Genomic DNA, 21,138 nt, shown 5'->3' on the forward strand with positions numbered 1-21,138 from the left:
CAATCCCCTGATATTCATGGACTTACCATGAGGTTTGGGCTGTTTTGAACAACCCCAGAATGTCCGTGACCCCTACAGATTGGCCTTTCTCTCTGGCTCAGATTTGAAACACACTTAGAACAGGCCACTTCAGCTGATGAGTAATCCAAGTTCATTGCCTAACACAAGAGATGACAAAGATCCTGTGTCCACTCCGACGTATCCGTAGCATCTGGCTTTAAGCCCCGGAACAGATTTGCCAGGCGTAGCACGAGAGGGTGCCGTGGCTGGTTAGTGATGTCCTGCCTTGGGCGAGGGAAGGGGAACGTTCGCCAAGTGCCTGTCGCATCAGTCCCGCGTCCACATCTCCGGGTGGAAGCGTTCTCTCTTCTTGGCCACGGGCGAGAGTGCGGTGACGTGGCAGGCCTTGGCCGTGTGGGATCCGCAGAGGCCCAGCGTGTCTCCCTCGTAGAGATCCGAGGCGGGCCATTCGTACACATAGGCCCAAGTCCTCCAGAGGCTGAGACCATCAACACCTTTGCGGCCACCGTGCATGAGCAGCAAGGACAGCCTTCCGTGACGGCAACCCACGTCCCCATTCCTCCGGAAGTCCGGATACGGTCCGCTTCCTGTTCCTTGCTAATGCGCATCTGCGCACGCCTCTCATTTCCAGCCATTTCGATGCCTTGGTTGAAGTTTGAGCCACATCCCTCATAGAGCTAGGGTGTGAGTTGGTAGCAGCTCCTGTATATAATAATAATAATTATAGTTCTAATAATAGGGGGTCGGGTGGGATGGGTGTGGGGTTTGCTTTTTGTTTTTGATGCAGTATATAGCGAAGGGGTGAGACTATTCTAAACAAGCAAAAAATGAGTAATTTATTCACAGAAACGATTCAAATTGTAAAGCTCACAGCCGACTCAGCCACAGCTGCCACGTCTCACCGGGAATATTATTTTGTTGAATGTGAGTGAGGTGTGCACTGGAGAGGGTGGCCAAGGCTTTTTATAAAATGTTCTGTACCTTCTTCCAAGCTCTCTCCCCTTGGGGAAGGGCACAGCAACTGTGTCCTCCACGGATAGAGATGTTAGGCAGTATGTTTTACTGAACAGAGTGACAGACCTCAACTGTCCCTGGAGTTGGGAGTCTGGGTCCTGTTTCCGATCAGGGGACCCTGTCCTCAGAAACAGAGCTTCTGCTAATGACACGTTGTCCAGCGTTTCCTGATATGTGCCCCACAGAACAAAGCTTCTGGGGGTGTAAAGTTAGTGTGATGCCACAAAGGGAAAAAAATGCGTTTGGGGGGGGGGTCACATACCCTTGGGAAACAAAGTTAAGTCAATTTCCTTTCTACAGGACTTTTCAGAGCCTGGATGTGTGCTGTGCATTGTGAATCCCCCAAAGCATCATTGAGTTGGTAGCATTTTCTGAACTTTTGTGACCAGGTTACTCTGTTTCGCACATCTCACAGAGATACTGCACAGAAGATACTCTGGTTAGGTTGATTTAGCAGATCTGAGGTCTTCAAGGATAAAACTACTTCCCTGACCCTTCTCAAAAACAAAACAATAGAACACCAGTCTCTATCTGGTTTATAACAACAGAGGTACTTTATCAAATGAATGAAACTTTTACGTCAGTGCAATGGTTTTAATCCTGGATTCTACCCTGGGCGATGATTCCATCCCTGCCAAAAGGGAGCAGGGGATTGTCTTGGGTGGTGTGGACAGAGAAAGGGAGGGAGGGGTGGCATCAGGCCACAGAGTGGTCCCCTTACTCCTCAAGCCTTAGGTTGCTCAATGCAAGCAGAGTGGGCTCAACCCTTGACAAGTACTTCTTTGATTCCAGAGTTTAGAATCGCTCACCATGTGCTTTTTCGGTTTTTCCAATGGAAATTCACGTAGATCTCCCAAGTTTTGTGTGCCTGCCGCCATGTTTGTTGGGTTGCGTGAGCTTGCTCGTGCCGTGTGCAGAGTACCGCCTTTCACCATCTTCTCTCAAGTGAGAAGGACTGTCCTCCAAGGGACACGACTTCAGTGTCGTTCTGCAACAAGGGACTTTTCCCCTTGTGTTTTATGTTCACACTTTATTTTCTAATGGCATAAAAACTTCTTAAGAAATTGAATCAACTGTTCTGCAGAATGTAGAAAGTATTCTGTGTCCTTGGTGTAAAAGAATCCATGGGTAAAAATGTGCCTGGGAAGCAAAAGCTTGTGTTTTGGGGTTTTTTGGGGGTTTTTTTGTTTTGTTTTGTTTTGTTTGTTTTGTTTCTTTTTTAAGGAAAACTGTTTGAAAACGCTTTTTCATTGCATGCTTAGCTGGAGAAAAGTACAGGCAGGTGTCCTATCTCCAGGCCACTTTTCAAAGGTGCTGCTGTGTTTTCAAAACCAGGTACAGTGAGGGTAGTATTTACAAGGACATTCCTGCTTAACCTATCCCTTTGGTTGGAAAATGCTAGAATATTAGCCACAGGGTTTGAATTCCTGCAGCTTCTCCAGACAATGCCACCCTCCCCCCATCTGCCTCCCCAGCTGGTCTGGGAAGAAAGGCTTCTGCTGACCTGTGGTTGTCTCAGAGGGGACCTTCCCGTCTCCTTCCTACCCAGGTGAGTTTCACCCTCCTGAGAGCAAGGGTGTGGAAGCACAGGGAGCTACTTCCTGCTGGTAGAAAGTTCTCAGAAAAAAAGCAAGTTGCTCGCGCACTTAGATGGTGGGGTCTGGACCACTGCTGAGTTAGTGATTACAGAAGTTCCTGTTGTAACCTGGCAAAAACCCAAGGGACAGTGTCCCTGGTGGGTGAGAGAGCAACTCTCTCGCAGACTAGCCCTGCCCTACACACACACAATCTCAGCTGCCCTGTTCTGTGCAGTCCTTGTGACCAGAATCCCTTCCTCGCCCACTCCTATGTCAGCCGGACTGACCGTATGGCTCCCCCAAGTTCCTACAAGTCCCCCCAAGTTCCTACAAGTCCCCCCAAGTTCCTACGACCAGCACTTCTTCCAGCCTTTTCTCATCACGACTGACTGGACCCTATGAACAGGCAACAGGACCACCATAACCAGCTTGCCCCTTGGCTGTTCACAGGCGAGTTTCAGTTTGCTACTCTTTATCAGGTACAGAAGGAGCCGCCTGTACTATTTTCTTATGAGCATGCTCAGTATGGTATATGCACATATAATTTAACATCTTTGTGGAGTGTGATTTTTTTTTTTTACATATTTGTATGCAGTAGAGGGCTTGTTTTAGAAAACTCTCCCTGTATCTTACTGTACTGTTCAAGAAAGCTGAATTCCACATTGCCAACAAAAGCGTGAAATGTTCATGAACCTTCCTCCAGGAAAAGCCATTCAAGCCTGATTATTTTTCTAAGTAACTTCAATTAAATTGAAGAAGAAAAAAAAAAAAAAAGCTTCTCTCTGTGTATGGTTTCTTCATGGCTCATTGACAAAAGACTGTAGGGATTGGGTGGGCTGTGTTCCTTAGCGTGTGGGGAGCCCTGTTCGTGTGCACCAAAGGATGGGGAGAGAGAAACAGAGACGTGGACCCCGTTGGCAGTCTTGGCCATGGTAAAGGCCGCCACCGATCTGAACCCTTCCTGTTTAGTGGATGAAGAGAAGCTTTCTTCCTTCCTGTTTTGCCTACAAATTCTGCAGAGTGATGCGTGCCCCATGATCACGCGGTCCCACCATCCATGGGAAAAACAAGGAAACAGAGTCTCTGAGAGGTTAAACGACTTTGGTGACAAAGCCAGTGTTCCAGTGTGGGTTAATGTGCCTTCAGAGGCCCATGCTCTGGCCACCAGATGACTGCCACTAAGCGGCTGTCTACTGTCCAGAAGTTGCAGACCTGCCCTGTGGACTCCAGTTTTCCAGGTCCAAATCCATTCCTTTCCAGATGCCCCAGATAGCTTTTTTCTGCTCCCTTGATGGGCATATTTTGGCTTTATTGATAGAAATGACTTACCTACTTATTTCTATTTTGCCAAAGCTGTTTCTCTATTCTAATTTCTTTAAAGGTATTACCTAAACATTTAACATGAGAATATTGGATTTAAAAATGTATCCCATTCTCATCCATGCCAGATACGGTTTGTAATATGTCCACCACCAGTGGAGTGTCCATCCGCCCCCAGAGGCCAGCTCCCCCCATTCCTGGTGTCCCGGTCGTCCTTGCTCTGGTCCCATCTGCTTGGGAGATGTCCAGACCACAGAGCTTAGTTGCCTCAAGTTAATGGAGAATGCATTTCTTTTTAATGTAGTAAGTGGACATAACTTGGTCATGTCCTGTCCCTGACTCATCTGGGACAGTGGGAAATGTCAGTGGGAAGCAAGGCTGAACGAGAACAACTCCAGTCTTCGATAATTCTCGGAATAAGACTGAAATGCCCTCTTGTCAGTGGCTAATCGGTCAGTATTTCTGATGGTGCCGGTGGTGCCCTCTGACATTGTAGAAGCTACAAAAACTAAGGAGCCTGTGGCCTCGAACGTTGTCAGGGCCGGGCCAGGGTGAGGTCATTATTGACCCACCTCCAAGTGAACAGTAGCACCAGGCAGAATCGTTAGCACCCAGTGCCCAAGTGTCCTTTCTTGGGAAGAGTTCCTCTTTCTCAAGTTGTATCTTTCCTACATTTCTGGTGTTCGAATAACTTTTATGATAATAGACGTTGGCTGATGTAAGAAAATAAGGCATCGGCAGCTCCAGATCAGCCCCCAAAGTGTTTTCAAACATTTTCTCAAAGAGTCACAAGATCCAAAAAGACTAGGAACCGTTGGCCCGGAAGACATTTGAGGCAGCAGACCCCTGAGGGCTTGGTGGAGAACAGATCTCTGGGGAGGGAAATCCCTCTCGCAGTGCGGTTCTGAGCTTTGCACAGCCGGTCCCCACGTTCCTGCCGGCACATTGTGGTCAATGGCTAATGGCCCCTCGGGGTCCTAGAGGACTTACAGGAAGTGGGAAGACTAGTCCAGTCTACGTTCACCAAAGGGAGTTTATCAGACACCTTGGGTCTAGTGTTTCCCATATGAAACGCTAAGGGGGATTCTAGCAAGACTGACATGGGAAACAAACAATCTTTCCCCCATTTTACAATCCTCCCCCAGCACCACCGTCTTCCCCACTTCACAACCACCCCTGGATAGAACAGTCGGACTAGAAGCAGCCTGCTGATTTCAGACACACAGCTGGCGAAGGACTGTGTACAAATATACTGCCTCTTTGAAAGAGGAAAATAGTAGTAGCTGAATTAGTTATCTCAGTTGCGATTAATCAGAACCCTTGACGTTGCTAGCCCTCGTTCATCCACCAAGGGGCTGTGTGTCCCCTAGAGGTAATCACTTCCTGTCTGGGCCTCACTTCCCTCGCCTGTGAAATGTAAGAACTGAGCTAGATCTGTGATCTTCAATTAAAAGGAAAAACGAGCCTCTTAATTTTTTTTGTATGTTAAACGCTCATCTGTAAAATAGATGCAGCAGAGGTGCTGTGGTTGACTAGTTTGAGGACCACCTGAGCTTCTTTTCCCCATAAAGTTCCTGTGGACCTCCATGGCCCCCTTGGGTCGTAGGGAACACAGTTTGGGAACCAGAAGTTAGGTGACCTCTGAGCCCTTCCAACTGTGACATCCTCTAAACGATTGGCCCAAATCCTCCTCTGTGGCTCTTTATGCCAAAGAGGTTGATTGGCAATTAGATGACACCAGAGAGGCGTCAACTGCTTCAAGAAGGGATGTAAAGGGAACAGCATGAGAACAAGATTAAGGTGGAAAAAAAGAAATAAGGAAAAAGGAAAATAAAAAGGTAAAGGCAGACGCAGGAAAGAATGAGCTCACACCCAGATTCAAGGTGGGAACCAAGGTTTAGACTCCTCTTTCCAAATGGTCTACCAAGGAAATGCAGGCTCCCAATTCCTATTTGAAATGCAAGAGACTGGAATAAAAACCATTCTCTGTATTAATCTTTTTTAATTTTCAGTGTTTGTTTTTTAAAATAATAGAGTGCATCCAAAAAAAATAAAAATAATAGAGTGTGCCATTATGGAAGAATGGCAAAGCCTTGGATTTCACATTGGTTTAGGCAAACCATCAGCTGGAGAAGGTATTTATGGCTGAGGCCAGCCCTGGATCTCTACCTGACAGATCAAGCCAGAAACAACTTTGTGCCTGGAACCAAACTAGCAACAAGATGAAGGGGAAATGCCTGAAGCAGAAATGAAGGAAGAAAGGACCTCTGTCTAAGGAATCATACCTGGGGCGCCAGGGTGGCTCAGTCGGTTAAGCCTCCGACTCTTAATCTTGACTCAGGTCACCATCTCAGGGTTCGTGAGATCAAGCCCCGCATCAGGCTCTGTGCCATCTGTGCTTGGGACTTCGTCTCTCCTCCCTGCCCCTCACCTGCTTATGCTCTCTCGCTCTCTCAAGATAAATAAATAAAGGAATGATACCGATACACTGAGCTTGTTTGCTCAAAAAGCACAGATTCAACTGTACGTGGCTTGGGAATGTTTCCTTTTAATATCGTTTCTTCCAAAGGTACATAGTTTCATAAAGAAAGCTGACCATAAACTAAAGCTAACTTATTAACTCATAACATTTACCGCACGGTGTTAAATGCTTTCCATCTCCTCCTCACACCGACCAGCAAGGTAGATGCCTGGACCCTTTTTGCAGGTAAAGAAGCAGAAGATTAGAATAAGTAACTTCTGCTAAATCACTCATCTAATAAGTGGCAGAGCCAGAATTAAACCCAGGTCGGGTCGACTCCCGGCCCACCGAAATTGGCATCACTGGTGGGCCAAGAGGGGAAGCGGACAGACGTCCAGACTTGGGGGATGACGGCCCTGCAGACAGACATGGGAAGAGATGAAAACTTTAGCCAAAGTGGGCAAAGGCTGAAAGTTGAAAACTTGAAAGACACTAAAGAGAAAACAAAAGAGCTGTGAAGACAAAAAGGGGAAAGTTCAGACTAACAGTCACAGGCAACTAGACGGTCTATTAAGTTTCTGCCTGTGTTGTTGAGATAGGACAAACTAGCTCCCCTCCCGTGTGTCCCCTTTACCCCTCACACCGCAGTCACACCCCACCCTCCGCACACCAGATGCGCGGCGTTTTCTCTGCGACACCGGCTGGGTGTCCTTCAGTTCAACTCAATTCTGACATTATCTACCTGGAAATAGTGTCAGACGCCACAGGTCAAGGGCTCAGTCTTGCAAGACACTAACCCCCCACTTCAGATGCCAGTCACAAGTCCTAATTGTCACCTGGACTTTTGACCCATTGACTATAAAGCGGAGGTTCCCATGACCCCTTCTTCAAGTTAGATGAATTTGCTACGGTGTCTTGCGAAACTCAGAAAAACAGTCTCCTAACTGCTTATCGGTTTATTATAAAAGAATATGGCGGGGCGCCTGGGTGGCTCAGTCGGTTAAGTATCTGACTTTGGCTCAGGTCCTGATCTCACGGTTCATGAGTTCAAGATCTGTGTCAGGCTCTGTGCTGACGGCCCAGATCCTGGAACCTGCTTCAAGTTCTGTGTCTCCCTCTCTCTCTGGCCTTCCCCTGCTCTCACTCTCTCTCAAAAATAAAGAAGCATTTAAAAAATTTAAAAAAAAAAGAATACGCAGATGGAAGAGATACACAGGGCAAGGTTTGGGGAGGGGCACGGAGCCCTCCACGCCCTCTCTAGGCGTGCCACTCTCCCAGGATCTCCTAGTGTTCACCAACCTGGAAGCTCGCCAAACCTCACACTTTGGGGATTTTTACGGAGGCCTCATCATGTAGGCACGATCGATCATTAACTCCATTTCTAGCCCTTCTCCCCTCTCTGGAGGATGGGGAGTGGGGCTGAAAATTCCAAGCTCCTAATCATGGCGTGGTCTTTCTGGTGAGCAGCCCCCATCCAGGAGCCCACCAAGCGTCACCTCAGTAGAGCAAAAAATACTGCTATCACCTAGAAAATTCCAAGGGATTTAGGAGCTCTGTGTCAAGAACCGGGTCAAAGACCAATTATTGCAACCACAGAAGCTCTCTCCGTGTGCTCTGGTCACTCAGGAAATTACAAGGGTTTTAGGAGCTTTAGGAACCAGGGCAGAGACCAATGTATATTTTTTCTATTGTCTCACAGTTGTCTATTACAAGTATCTTGCCAAAACAGCTGGACCGATTATCAGCAAATTCAGACAAACTATTCCTAAAGGTCGGACTTTAACTAAAAGCCAGTGGCAAGAATGAAATTCCAGCTGGGGGGGGGTCTCGGAGGAGGTCCTGAGTCTACCGAACGGAATGCATATACTATATGTATTCTCATAGTCCGAACCAAACAAGCCAATCTGTGTTTCAAGCATAAGCCCTAGGGGTGCCTGGGTGGCTCAGTCGGTTGAGTGTCCGACTTCAGCTCAGGTCACGATCTCGTGGTCTGTGAGTTCGAGCCCCGCCTCGGGCTCTGTGCTGACAGCTCGGAGCCTGGAGCCTGCTTCGGATTCTGTGTCTCCCTCTCTCTCTGCCCCTCCCCGGCTCGTACTCTCGCTCTCTCTCTCTGTCAAAAATAAATAAACATTAAAAAAATTTAAAAAAAGAAAAAAAAAAAAACCATAAGCCCTAAACCAGGTTTCAAGCGCAGCTGTTCAGGATGAAGAGATTGTGTTCAAGCAGCTCTTACCTACACTGCACCGTGCACCCTGGATCGAGCAGCAGTGGGACAAGCGAGCTTTCTAAGCAGGGTCGAGAGGCCAGACAAAAACAGCTTACTTAAGAGAGAGGCTGACGGGCAGGTGGGAGTATCTGGGGGACAGAAACCGCTTTGGACGTCCCTCTGTCTTCACAGCCCGCTCTGCACGGTCAGGCTCTCTCCAGACATGCACAGGATTACTCCAGCCCTGGGGCAGATCTCCTGTAAGCTGACTTCCTAAGCTTCCCCACGCCTTCTAGAAACCTGCAGCTGTGAGGGGATTGAATCATTCATTTATTCGTCCTCTCACTCATTCACTCAAACTTGTGTTGGGCATTGTCTATGTTAGACCCTGTGCAGGCTGCCAAGAATGTGGGAATTCTTAGGACTCGCGCTCAAGTGGAGAACACAGAAATGTTAACAGATTGTTATAGGATATTTAAAATATACACAAAGATGAAACAGCAGACTATCCTTGGGAAAGACGTGATAACAAGTCAGTAGCGGGAGAAATGGAGAGAAGGCGAGAGATTGGAGCAGCGGCTCTGAATCAGCGGTGACTCTGTCCCCAGTGGACAGATCTCCACAAAAGAGAATTGTCCAGCTCAAAAATGCCTGAATGGGAGAAATGCCAAGGAGGTAGAATCTGTGGCTTTTAGCGACTGATCGATGTGGGGGTGAGGTAGAGGAAATGAGGAGGCAAGCAGGCTTGGCACGTTCCCAGCTTGGGAGATGGTAGCTGGAGACGGTCCGTTAATGGAGATCAGGGAATCAGGAACAGAAACAGGTTTCTGGAGGGGTCATGACTCCAGTATGGGATGTGCTTAATTAAGTTCACGAGGGACATCCAGAGGAAGATGGATAAGTGGGTCTAGAACCTTACTACTCAAACTGTGATGCATGGACCAGCAGCATGATACTACTTGGGAGCTTGCTAGAAACGCCGTGTTTCACTCAGCCCTCCTGCATTTTGAGAAGCCAGGTGATTCATGTGCACATTCACATTGGAGAAGCATTCTTCCAGAGCACAAGAGACAGTCAGAAGTAGAACCGTAGCTTCGGGGAAGGGGGATTTCTCATAGTATTGCTTATTCCTCCAGCGACCCTGAGATGTGGGTACGATCAGGGCCACGGGTTGTATAGCGTCTGGTTGTACAGGTTGTGCACTGCACAGAGGTGCCTAGCTGAGGATGGGGCTGACACCTGATATTTACCCTGAAGGAAAGGATGCATTTCTCTTACTCTACTTGCCAAGTCACGGGCACAGGGGCTGTGATCACCCAGAAGGTTTCCGTCCTAATTTGCGCAAAAGCTGGTGGTTTCCGTGATATGATGGTTATCCTATTCTCTTCACAGAAAAGCCCTGTGGCCTAGCAGTGGCCCCGGATATAATTCAGTTCCACACCCCCTTATCTGCAGTTTTGAAATCTATAACCCTTGAAAACCAAAAGTCTTTTTATAGATTTACAGCAGGCTCACTCGGCAGCAAAACCCGACCTAAACTAACATGAGGCTAATTATAGCCTTTATTTATCCCACTTACTGTAAATAGCGATACATTTCCCTGCAGAAATATTAATGTGTTTCGTGAGGGGAGACAGCCCTGCGCCCTCCTGGAGTATTAGGTAACACGCGCGGTGTGTGCAGCATTATTTTTCTGAAATTTGACAATTTCTGAATCCTAAAACACACCGGGTCCAAGCGTTGCGGAAAAGAACTGTCAACTTGTACTACCCTAATTTTACAGATGGGGACACCAAGGCCCAGAGAGGTTAAGTACGTGAGGGAGCCAAGGTCCAAACCTCCTGCTCTTTCTGCACCAGGCTAATTCCAAGAAGCTTATGGAGTACGACGCTGGTCGGTACACAGTCCTGGCCCAACCCGCATAGGTAGAGGTGAATTTTCAGACAGAAACATAGGCGAGAGACGCCAGGATCTGTGTTTGTTCCGGTCTCTCGTGACACAATGCCAGTCCCCGCACTTGAACCGTACATTGCCAAACAAGCCTCTGGGTGTTCTGACAGCACTGAGCCCGAAGCCAGGACCCCCATCTGGAAGCGTCCATCCGCTTCCACCTCCCTGGCAGACAACAGAGAATCCCAGCGATTTTGCAAAAAAAAAAAAAAAAAAAAAAAAAAAAAACGAAAGCAAGCGAATTCTCGTTGGATCTGTGATTGATACAATACAAACGAGAGCAAAACAGCAGGGACCACATTCTGCTGCGCTATTCTTATGCTGCAGATGGAGGTCTCCAGCAGCAAGATCCAAACGCCAATTCCTTCTTGAAAAGACAGCCGCGTGCTTTGGAGAACAGAGTGCCTGTCATCTCTTCCGAGCCAGGGGCCGCTCCTGATTCCTCGGCTCCCTCAACAAAGAACAGGCTTCATTCTCCTCCCGGAAAGGAACCTGGAGCTAGAAATGATTAGCCTGATAAGAATCAGCCTATCGTCCTCTCCGAAATTTTGCAAACTCTAAAATGACACGTAGGTGATATCCTCGTGGCTGTATTCTTCGCTCTCGAGCTCACACGTTGGGATGTGTTGCCACGAGGTAAATGTTGGAAATTTGGCATCTTGTCACTCAAATCCATGATCACCGATTCTCTAGTTCAATGAACTTAGGCTCTTTAATAATAATAATAATAATAATAAAAAGTTTGTTCAAGAAAACCTTATTTAGAAATACTTCAGTGAATACTGAATCAAAATAATTTTCAGATTCGTTTCTGAGTCTTACCATCGTGGACACATGGATTAGACACTTTTGTGTGTTTATTGACATTATATTATTTTATAAACACTTTTACATATCTTCTCCAGAGAAGTGCTCATTCAAATCTTCTGCCTATTTTGAGAATTGGCTTGTTCTTCTTGGTATCAGTTTGTGGGATCTCTTTATAAATGTCGCACAAGAGTCCTTTTCAGAAACGTGTTTTGCAAATCTTTTCTTCCAGTCTGTCGCTTGCCTCTTTGTCCTTCCTAATAGCATCTTTGGAAGATGAAAAAATTTTAATTTTGATGAAGTCCAATGCGTGGATGTTTATTTTGTGGCAGATTGTGTCCTATGTGACCTTTGCCCCTCCCTGACGCCTTCAAGGTTTTCTCCAGGGCTTTCTTACAGAGGAGTTAAAGCTTCCGCTCTCACATTTAAGTCTACATTCGTTTAGTTAATTTTGCAAACGGTATGAAGGGCCCTAGTTAAGACTATCTGGATATTCAGCTTTTTGAGTGCCATTTATCAGAAAAAACTATTTTTCTCCTGTTGATGCTTTGTCAAAAACCAAGTGACCACATATATGTGGGTATCTCTCTGGATTCTATTCTGTTCCATTGACATCGCAGCGTCGTAATTAGTATAGTTTCATGGTTAGCCTTGATATCATGTCGTATCGTTTCCCCCAGCAGGTTTGGTTTTTGTTTGTTTATTGCACTGGCTCTAAACTCCGACACAAGGTTTAATAGAGGTGGTCAGGAGGAAAGCACTCCATTGTTGACTGCAACGTATGATGCCAGCTAGAGGTCTTTGGCGGGTGCCCTGTATCAGCAAACTGAGGTGGCCAATTTTCTATTTTGTTGAGGATTTTGCATCTGTGTTCGTGGGAAATATTGTCCTGTAGTTTCCTTTTCTTACAATGTCTTCACCTGGTTTTGATGTCAGGAGAATGCTGACCTCATAACATGACTTAGGAAGGGCTCCTTCTTGTATTTTCTGGAAGAACCTGTGTAGACATTATAATATTTCTTCCTCAGATGTTAAGTAAAATTCACCTGTGAAGCCATCCGAACCGGGAATTTTCATTGTGTCGTTGCTGGAAGACCTTTCATTACGCATCCATTTTATTTAATAGATACATGATTGATTAAGCTATCTAACTTTTCTGGACTGAGTTTTGGTAGTAAAAAGTCATTTAAGGTGGTTTTAGACTGCTTTTTATCCTAGAACTAATTGAACCCCATTTGGAAGATGTCACCTTTCCAAGGACCCTACTTAGTGCCCTGAATATTCAGTGGGATCTTTCACTCCGGTAGAGGAGAAGCAAATAAACCCCGGCACCGTGTAACTTTTGGAATTATTTCCTTGGGAGTTGTTCTTGTCCAGCCTTGTGGGATTTTACTCGACACAGGCACTCACGGGCATTTAGTCAAAGACTTAAGAAGGCCCCTGTCTAAATTCCGGAAGCTCTTTCTCAGCATGGCTCTCCTCACTGGGGTACCCTACTCTGCCAATCCTAGCCCCCTTGGCCTCCCAGGACATCGGTCCGTCTCCTCAATTCACAGGGACTGGTAGGCTGGGTCTGGGATTCTCCTTGGTGAGCCACACCCTGCAAATTACCTCCTGACAGAGGGACTTGAAAATGGCGGACCTCATCTCAACTGTTCTCTTTCCTCAGGGATCCCAGTCACTTTCGGCCTGCTGTCTGGTGTCTGAAAACAGTTGATTCCTAGCCTTTGTCCATTTTTCTGGTTTGTGTGTGTGGGAAGGTAATTCTGGACTGCGTTCATCTCTCATGGTCCAACGCAGACGTCTGCTTGTTGCTTCAATAGCTGTAGCTTATTTAATTAACCCCTTCACACTGAGAATCTGGAGTTCTCTAATTGTTAAAACAAAATTATAAAGAATGTTTTTCTTTTTTTACAATGTTCATATTGGCAAGCTTTTTTTTTTTTTTAAGGATATTTCCTGGAGATTCGGCAGCAATACCAGAACAAAGGATTTGAACAGTTTCATAGTTTGTGTTACTGGCCCCAGTTTTGTAACTGGCCCCAGACAGAAGAATACCATTTACGGTGTCACTAGGCAATTGAATACATATTTCTTCTTGATTGCCAGCACTGGGCTTTATCACTTTGTTTTTGTTAGTTAAAACCATGATTAATGGTGCCTAGAAGGTACCTCAGTTTAGTATTTTTTTTCTTATACTGCTAGGAAAATTATGCGTTTTCCCATTAGATAATCCAATATCTGGATTTTCTCCTGGAGATGCTTCATGTTCGTCAGCCTCGACGACGCATCGAGAGGAATCACGTATGTTTTCCCGTCGTGGGACCTCATTACATAGTATACGATAGCAGGCTCTCCTCAGCTGTGCTCTTCACAGAGCATTTAGTTTACATGGGACTTTCTCTTGTAAGTGTGACGCCTTCAGCAGCAGATAATTAGATTTTGTTCGTAATTTTGTCAGTGGCTCTTTACCAGATTTCAGCTTCTCAACTTAAACGTAAGTGATACATCTAGATTTTTGTCACCACTTTCTAAATACATTTTTCATCGCTACGGTGGCTTGCTCTCTCTTTTTATTTGCAGGGTGAATTGTAACGTCTCGATTTCATTTCATTCTGCTCTCAAACTACGGGACTTGTAAATTCGTGTGTTATGACCCCCACATTCCTAGTGCCTGCCACGGCGTCTGGCATGCTGATTTAGTCATTTTAAATACAATTATGGTGTTTTTTTTAAGTTTATTTATTTTTGAGAGCGAGACAGTACGAGCAGAGGAGGGGCAGAGGGGGTGGGGGACAGAGGATCCGCAGCGGGCTCTGTGCTGATAGCAGAGAGCCCGACGCGGGGCTTGAACTCCTGAACTGTGAGATCATGCCGTGAGCCGTGGTCAGAGGCTTAACGGAGTCACCCCGGCGCCCCGTTTAAAATATAGTCATTGGGATCCTACCAGGAATGCAGTGGAGACCAGGTGTGTGGATTAACCCAGAAATCTGAACTCTCTTTAAGAGTCGGGTTTGTATCTGTGCCTTCTCTTGCTTCTGGGGACTGATGTGCAGACGTTGGTATGCTGACACTAACTGCATGATGGGAGTGTCCAGACAACCTCTCTTTCAGAAAAGCCCCCGTGTCAAACGGGCAGTGCTCCCCACGAGGGTCCTTGCAGCTGTGGGATCTGGGGTTGATAACGTGTTGCCTTACCTCTTACCAACCCCCTTTTGACTTCCAAAAGAAAGGTCAATGTGGCCTATGGTAAAGGTCAGGTGAAAGGTCAACCCAGCCAACCTGCAGGAACACGGACAACCCCCAGCTCTTAGCTTCAGATACGTGTTCTCCAGAGCCTTCCTTTGCTGTTCTCTATACTTACAGGGGTGAATTCCAAGTTTGTTTTCTTCTTCTACCCCTCAATGTTTTCTTTCTTTTTAAGTCCCTAGAAAAGCCTCTCTCTAATTCTGAGGTTTAAACTCTTCCCCCAGCAGCTCCCTTTGAGCACCGTTCCTACATGGATGTCAAGGTCGTTCCTTCCCAATGACTTGAGATTGCCGTTCAGGTCACGATATCGATCTGGAATGACTTCTGATTGACCCTGCCTTTTTGTCTGGAGCCCTCTGCACTGTTGGGAACTTCTTGTTCTATTTATTTTATCAAGTACCTGCCAGGACTCCCGAGGTCTGTCTGTCTTGCTTGCTTTTGTGATTTGGACCTGATTTAGGGCCGCCGTCCAGGTGCACCTTCCGCCCTGTGACGTGGTCCTACATGCTGATGCAATAGCCCTCTTTTACACTTTTACAGAACTGCCAAACTCTGTGTTCACACGAAGTCCCATGCAGACGTCCAGTCTAAAAAGGGGGCACATTGGGGCGCCTGGGTGGCTCAGCCATTTAAACATCTGACTTCGACTCAGGTCACGATCTCGCAGTTCGTGAGTTCCAGCCCCGCGTCGGGCTCTGTGCTGACAGCTCGGAGCCTGGAGCCCGCTTCGGATTCTGTGTCTCCCTCTCTCTCTGCCCCTCCCCTGCTCACACCGTCTCTCTCACTCTCGAAAATAAACATTAAAAAATTTTTTTAGGGGCGCCTGGGTGGCGCAGTCGGGTAAGCGTCCGACTTCAGCCAGGTCACGATCTCGCGGTCCGGGAGTTCGAGCCCCGCGTCAGGCTCTGGGCTGATGGCTCAGAGCCTGGAGCCTGTTTCCGATTCTGTGTCTCCCTCTCTCTCTGCCCCTCCCCCGTTCATGCTCTGTCTCTCTCTGTCCCCCCAAAAAATAAATAAACGTTGAAAAAAAAAATTTTTTTTTTTTAAATTTTTTTTAAAGGAGACACAGAGGAGCCTCTTTGGTGGCTGGCGGTGGTGGACGGGGGCTGAGGAGGTCTGGAGCCTTCCCCACCACTTCACCCTGCAGAGGAGCTCAGAGAATCCAAAGGCTCCACTAAGGATTTTAATCAGGCTGCTCTCGTGTCAGTCCCCCCTCCCCACCTCTTTCACTGTCCAGCAGGCTCGTTCGTGAGCCTCAGCTCTGGGTTTCACACCTGCTCCACTTTCCTTTTCAACAACCACCATTTCTAACTTAATCTTTTACATTGACTCATAGCTTATCCTTTATGCTTCCTTGAGGGTCTTTGGAAATCTGGGCAGATTTGGTTAATTAAAAAAAAAAAAAAAGCTATTTATACTGAGGGATTGTGAAGAAGCCAGGAAAGAAGTGTTTGGGATTTTAAAAATACACATATGGGCTTCTTTTTATTTATTAACAGCTTTTATACATTTTCAATATTATTCCCTAAAGCAGCTGTTTCTGGGAGTTCTCTTTCACACCTGCCTGTCACTTCGAATTTCCATTTGTTAATTTACAAATCTGCAGTCGAAGTGATAAAAGCAAAGCACAAGGTAATTCTACTGACTTAAAATTTTACTTCTGTATTTGAGAGTCAATCAGCGGCTCTGTGAATACCCAACCGGGGTCACAGAGAGACCACGAGCTTATTCTCCATTCCCTAAATACTGTCTGTGAGCCGTTAAGAATAATACAACATTCGCCAAACTCAGATTAGTTATGTTTGTATGTTTTTCCTCCACTAGATTGTGAAACTCTGAAGGGAGCATTTTTCTCGTTATCCATTATCATACTTAGTAGGAAGTGAATAAGATGTGCTTAAATAGGAAAGGCATCATCTATTTATAAGTTTTAAAAGTCTTAAGAAAGCCTATTTAAAATCAATTATCTTGGCATTGGGGCAAATCTGACACGGACTGACTTAAAGAGGGGAAAGGGAGGGGCGCCTGGGTGGCTCAGTCGGTTGAGCCTCTGACTTTGGCTCAGGTCATGGTCTCACGGTTCTGTGCTGACAGCTGGGAGCCTGGAGCCTGTTCTGGATTCTGTGTCTCCCTCTCTGTCTACCCCTTTCCTGCTTGCGCTCTGTCTCTCTCTTTCTCTCTCTCTCTCAAAAAAAATAAATAAAATAAATAAAAAGGAAACAAAAAAAGAGGGACAAGGGAATAAGGATTGTGCTCCTTTTTCTAGATGGAAAAGAACATCATGTTCACCACTGGTTTCGAAGAGGGTATATTTTCAGATGAAAAGTGGCTTTCCAAGTTAGGCAAACAGCAAGATGGGGCAGGGCTGATACAACACTGATAACCCTTAATGTGGAAAATACAAAAGGGAGGGGCGCCTGGGTGGCGCAGTCGGTTAAGCGTCCGACTTCAGCCAGGTCACGATCTCGCGGTCCGGGAGTTCGAGCCCCGCGTCAGGCTCTGGGCTGATGGCTCGGAGCCTGGAGCCTGTTTCCGATTCTGTGTCTCCCTCTCTCTCTGCCCCTCCCCCGTTCATGCTCTGTCTCTCTCTGTCCCAAAAATAAATAAACGTTGAAAAAAAAAATTTAAAAAAAAAAGAAAATACAAAAGGGAAAAATATCCAGACCGTATAGCCACGAGGGTATACGTGGGTAGCTTGCAATCATTATATAGTTGGAAGCCATTAGCTCTATGTTGAGTTTTGGCAAAAAGGATCCAACAGTAAACTCAAGCTCACTGTTAAGAATGTGCAGCAACATGGGGGTGCCTGGGTGGCTCAGTTGGTTGAGCGTCCAACTTGGGCTCAGGTCATGATCTCGGGCTCATAGGTTCGAGCCCTGCGTTGGGCTCAGAGCCTGGAGCCTGCTTCGGATTCTGTCTCTCCCTCTCTCTCTGCCCCTCCCCTGCTTGTGCTCTGTTTCTCTCTCAAAAATAAACAAACATTAAAAAAATTAAAAAAAAAAAAAGAATGTGCAGCAACACAGCACAACAGAGATGACTGTCCTCTTTCCGGGCCCTGGACACACACTCACCCTTGTCTTGGTCCCATGAGGTCTGAGCTGCCTCACCTCAAATGGATCACTCGGGGCCTGGGAAGGAACCTGTGACACAATCAGCAGCTAGTTGGCCTGTATTGTTAGGCTGGTGTTATTCAAGGCGCTGGGCAGGGTCATGAGTAAATTCCTACCAGGCTGAGTTTATCCATTTATTCATTCTACATGAATTTATTGAGACATCAAGAAATATCAAGATAAATAAATAATAGTACTTATCCTCAAGCTGGTCACAGATTTTAGAATAAATAACAGTAAAATACGGCAGTGACGTAGCTGAGTTTCTTGGAGGGATATCATATTTGGACATGACATTTTATTACTGATGTTTGCCAGTCTCTGACTATTATTCCTGCCACTCGTTGTGGGAATGAGCGTCCTGCAATATACAATACACACACCACGCAGGATCCCAGAAAAACGACCTCCATACAAATGCCCAATGATCCAAATGATCCTAACGTGAAACCCACCAGTCAACGAATGAAAGGCACGCCTCGTCTTACTCTCGAATGTGGCTGTTTAATCAAACAAGGAGGCCATTAGACTAGGGTATTTCTGATGCCATGGTGGCCTACAGAAGCAAACCAAAATCTAAGCCTATAAATGCCTCAGGTTATAAAATCAAAATGCTAAACACAACCAATCATTAACAGCCAACTAAACTACAGCCGGTAGAATAATTTCCTTTCTTTGTTTCCACACTTGGCTCTCCGGAAGCCCTCTCCCGTCTCCCATCAGCCAAGCGAATCTTAACCATTTTCAGTTTGGCCCTACCCAATTCAAAGCAATTTTTGCTCAAACTCTTAACGTGTTTTATGTGTCTCAGTTTATCTTTTAAACAAAGTATACAGTTAGGAATCTCCAAATATTTGGGAAAGCCATGCAAAGGAAAGAGAAAAAAAAATAAATCCAGAGGAAATAGGGATTAAAAGAAACAAAAACACCAAGTAGAGCTCTTATCCTCCAGGAGGTAAAAGAGGATATTGAATTCGTAAAACAAGAAATGCCAAAAAACAAGGAGCAAACAGAATAAAGAGGACTGTTGGAAATTAAAAGCAGGGATAGCCGAAATCAATTCAATTGAAGGATAAGGAGATAAGGAAATCTCACGGGAAGAAGATAAGAAGAAAGATGAGACGGGTAGCTCATCTATGCAGGAGGTAAAATTGCCAACTAATAGGAATTCCAGGAAGATAAAACAGTGAGTAGAAAACCATCAAAAATAGTAGAAATTTTTCCAGAAGCAAGGAAAGGATTCCGTTCAGCACAATGAATAAAAAACGCCTTCACCAAGAGGCATACCGCTATAAAGTTTCATAACACCAGGAACAAAAGCTTCAGGTAGAAGAAAATGAAGGCAAGCAGAAAAATCAAGGTACCACATAATGAGAATGGCAGAAGGAAAAGTTACAATATAATGGGTGTTTTCTGATTGAAGAAGACGCAGCACACAACTGAGTTTACCACCTCGTTTTGCAGGAAACTCACTCACGTGAAAGCAAAAAAGAATTGAAGAGGATAAAACCACAAAACTGCTGCGAATTGAAAAGGACGCGGGCATCTGCATTCTTCAACTGTGAGTACCGGGAGTATGGAAAGCAAATGGGGGAATGTGTGTGCGCGCGCGTGCGCGCGCACACACACACACACACACAGACACAGACACACACACACAGGGAAGGAGCCCCTCCCAAGATACACAGCATAGTTCTTGCTTCCGGGCGTCTTCAGAGTCAGATGGTACAGAGGACAGACATGGGATGAAGAGCAGACATTGATGGAAATTTTTAGAAAAACATCAAGTTTTTCTGGTTTTCAACACCCTCACCCCTACCATTGATGGTGGGATTTGCCACCCACCCACCCCCGGACTGAAATCTGAGGAAAATGCTCCAAAAGTTGGACCAGGACAACCTAGGGCTCCTCCAGTGGTGGTTGAGTCCTCAAAGTAGAGAAAGCCATCCTCATTTGGACATTTTGGGGGAAGAAACTCAGTGTATCTGCTTGCTTTTAACCTGAATATGCTTTAGTGAAAGCTTCTAGTGAAGCCTACCATTGGATATGCCCAGCAGCCCCCACCCACGACACATGCACATGCACACACACATGCACACACACACACATGCATGGTATAAGTCAGCCCTCTCATTCAGGAAAGAGGCCACTGAGGACAGAGGAAAACATGCTAACTACCTAAATGGATGAACCAGTGTTTTGCTATTAAATACAAGCAGGTAACTAACAGTCACAGGACATGCAGGGAAAGGCTCCCGCACAAAGGAGAAACAAATAACGGATGCTTTATATTCATCAGGGCTTTTAGCTGCAGAGCACAGCATCCACTCTAACTGCGTGTATACAGGTATTCAATGGATATTTGACTTACCATGAACTGGGCACTGTCTAGGTTTGGGAGAATGGCAATGGACAAAGTAGAGAGAATCCCTTCGTTAAAGTCAGGTATGTCCAGCCCTTCTAGCTGGAGAACAGCACATGCAAAGGCCCTGAGATGCAGTCAGACTTTGCCTTTGCCCAGGATGGCTTGGGAAGAGAGCAAAGGGAAGAGTGTTAGGAGAGAAGGTCGCCACACGTGCCTTTCAAGTCATTATAAAGACTGTCTTGGGACACCTGAAAGCCTCAGTCGGTTGAGCATCCGACTCTTGATTTTGTCTCGGGTCATGATCCCAGGGTCGTGGGATCAGACCCCACATCAGTGCAGAGCCCGTTTAAGATTCTCTCTCTCTGGGTGCCTGGGTGGCTCAGTCGGTTGAGCGTCCGACTTTGGCTCAGCTCATAATCTCACAGTTCATGAGTTCGAGCCCCACATCGGGCTCTGTGCTAACAGCTCGGAGCCTGGAGCCTGCTTCGGATTCTGTGTCTCCTTCTCTCTCTGTCCCTCCCCTGCTCGCATTCTGTCTCTCTCTCTCTCTCTCTCTCTCTCAAAAATAAACATTTAAAAAAAGATTCTCTCTTCTTCTGCCCCTCCCCCCTTTCTAAAATTAAAAAAAAAAAAAAAAGACTGTCTTTACTAGGGAGATGAGGAACCATTAGAGAGCTTTAAGCAAAAGAGAAAAATGATCTCTTTAAATGGGTCACTCTGGCTTTGCGTTGGATGTAGACCGTAGAGGGATAAAAATGGAGGAAGGGAGACCCGTGGGGGTGCTAATGCGATCATCCATATCAGAGAGGACAGTGGTTTTGTCCAGGGTGACTGTAGCGGAGAGGATGAGAAATGGGCCAATTTTAGAAATATCGTGAAGGCAGAGCTGACAGGGATTGTTGATGGTTTGGTGATCAGTCGTGAGAGAGGAGGCGAAGCCAAGAAGGATTCCCCAAGATTTTGGCCTCAGGACCTGGAAGGATGAGGTAGTCATTTGCTGAGAGGAAGAACACATTGGGGGCACGACCGAAGGTCAGGAGTCTAGTTTTGGACAAGTT

This window comes from Prionailurus bengalensis, chromosome B4, assembly GCF_016509475.1.
Source record: "Prionailurus bengalensis isolate Pbe53 chromosome B4, Fcat_Pben_1.1_paternal_pri, whole genome shotgun sequence".
Classification (NCBI taxonomy): domain Eukaryota; kingdom Metazoa; phylum Chordata; class Mammalia; order Carnivora; family Felidae; genus Prionailurus; species Prionailurus bengalensis.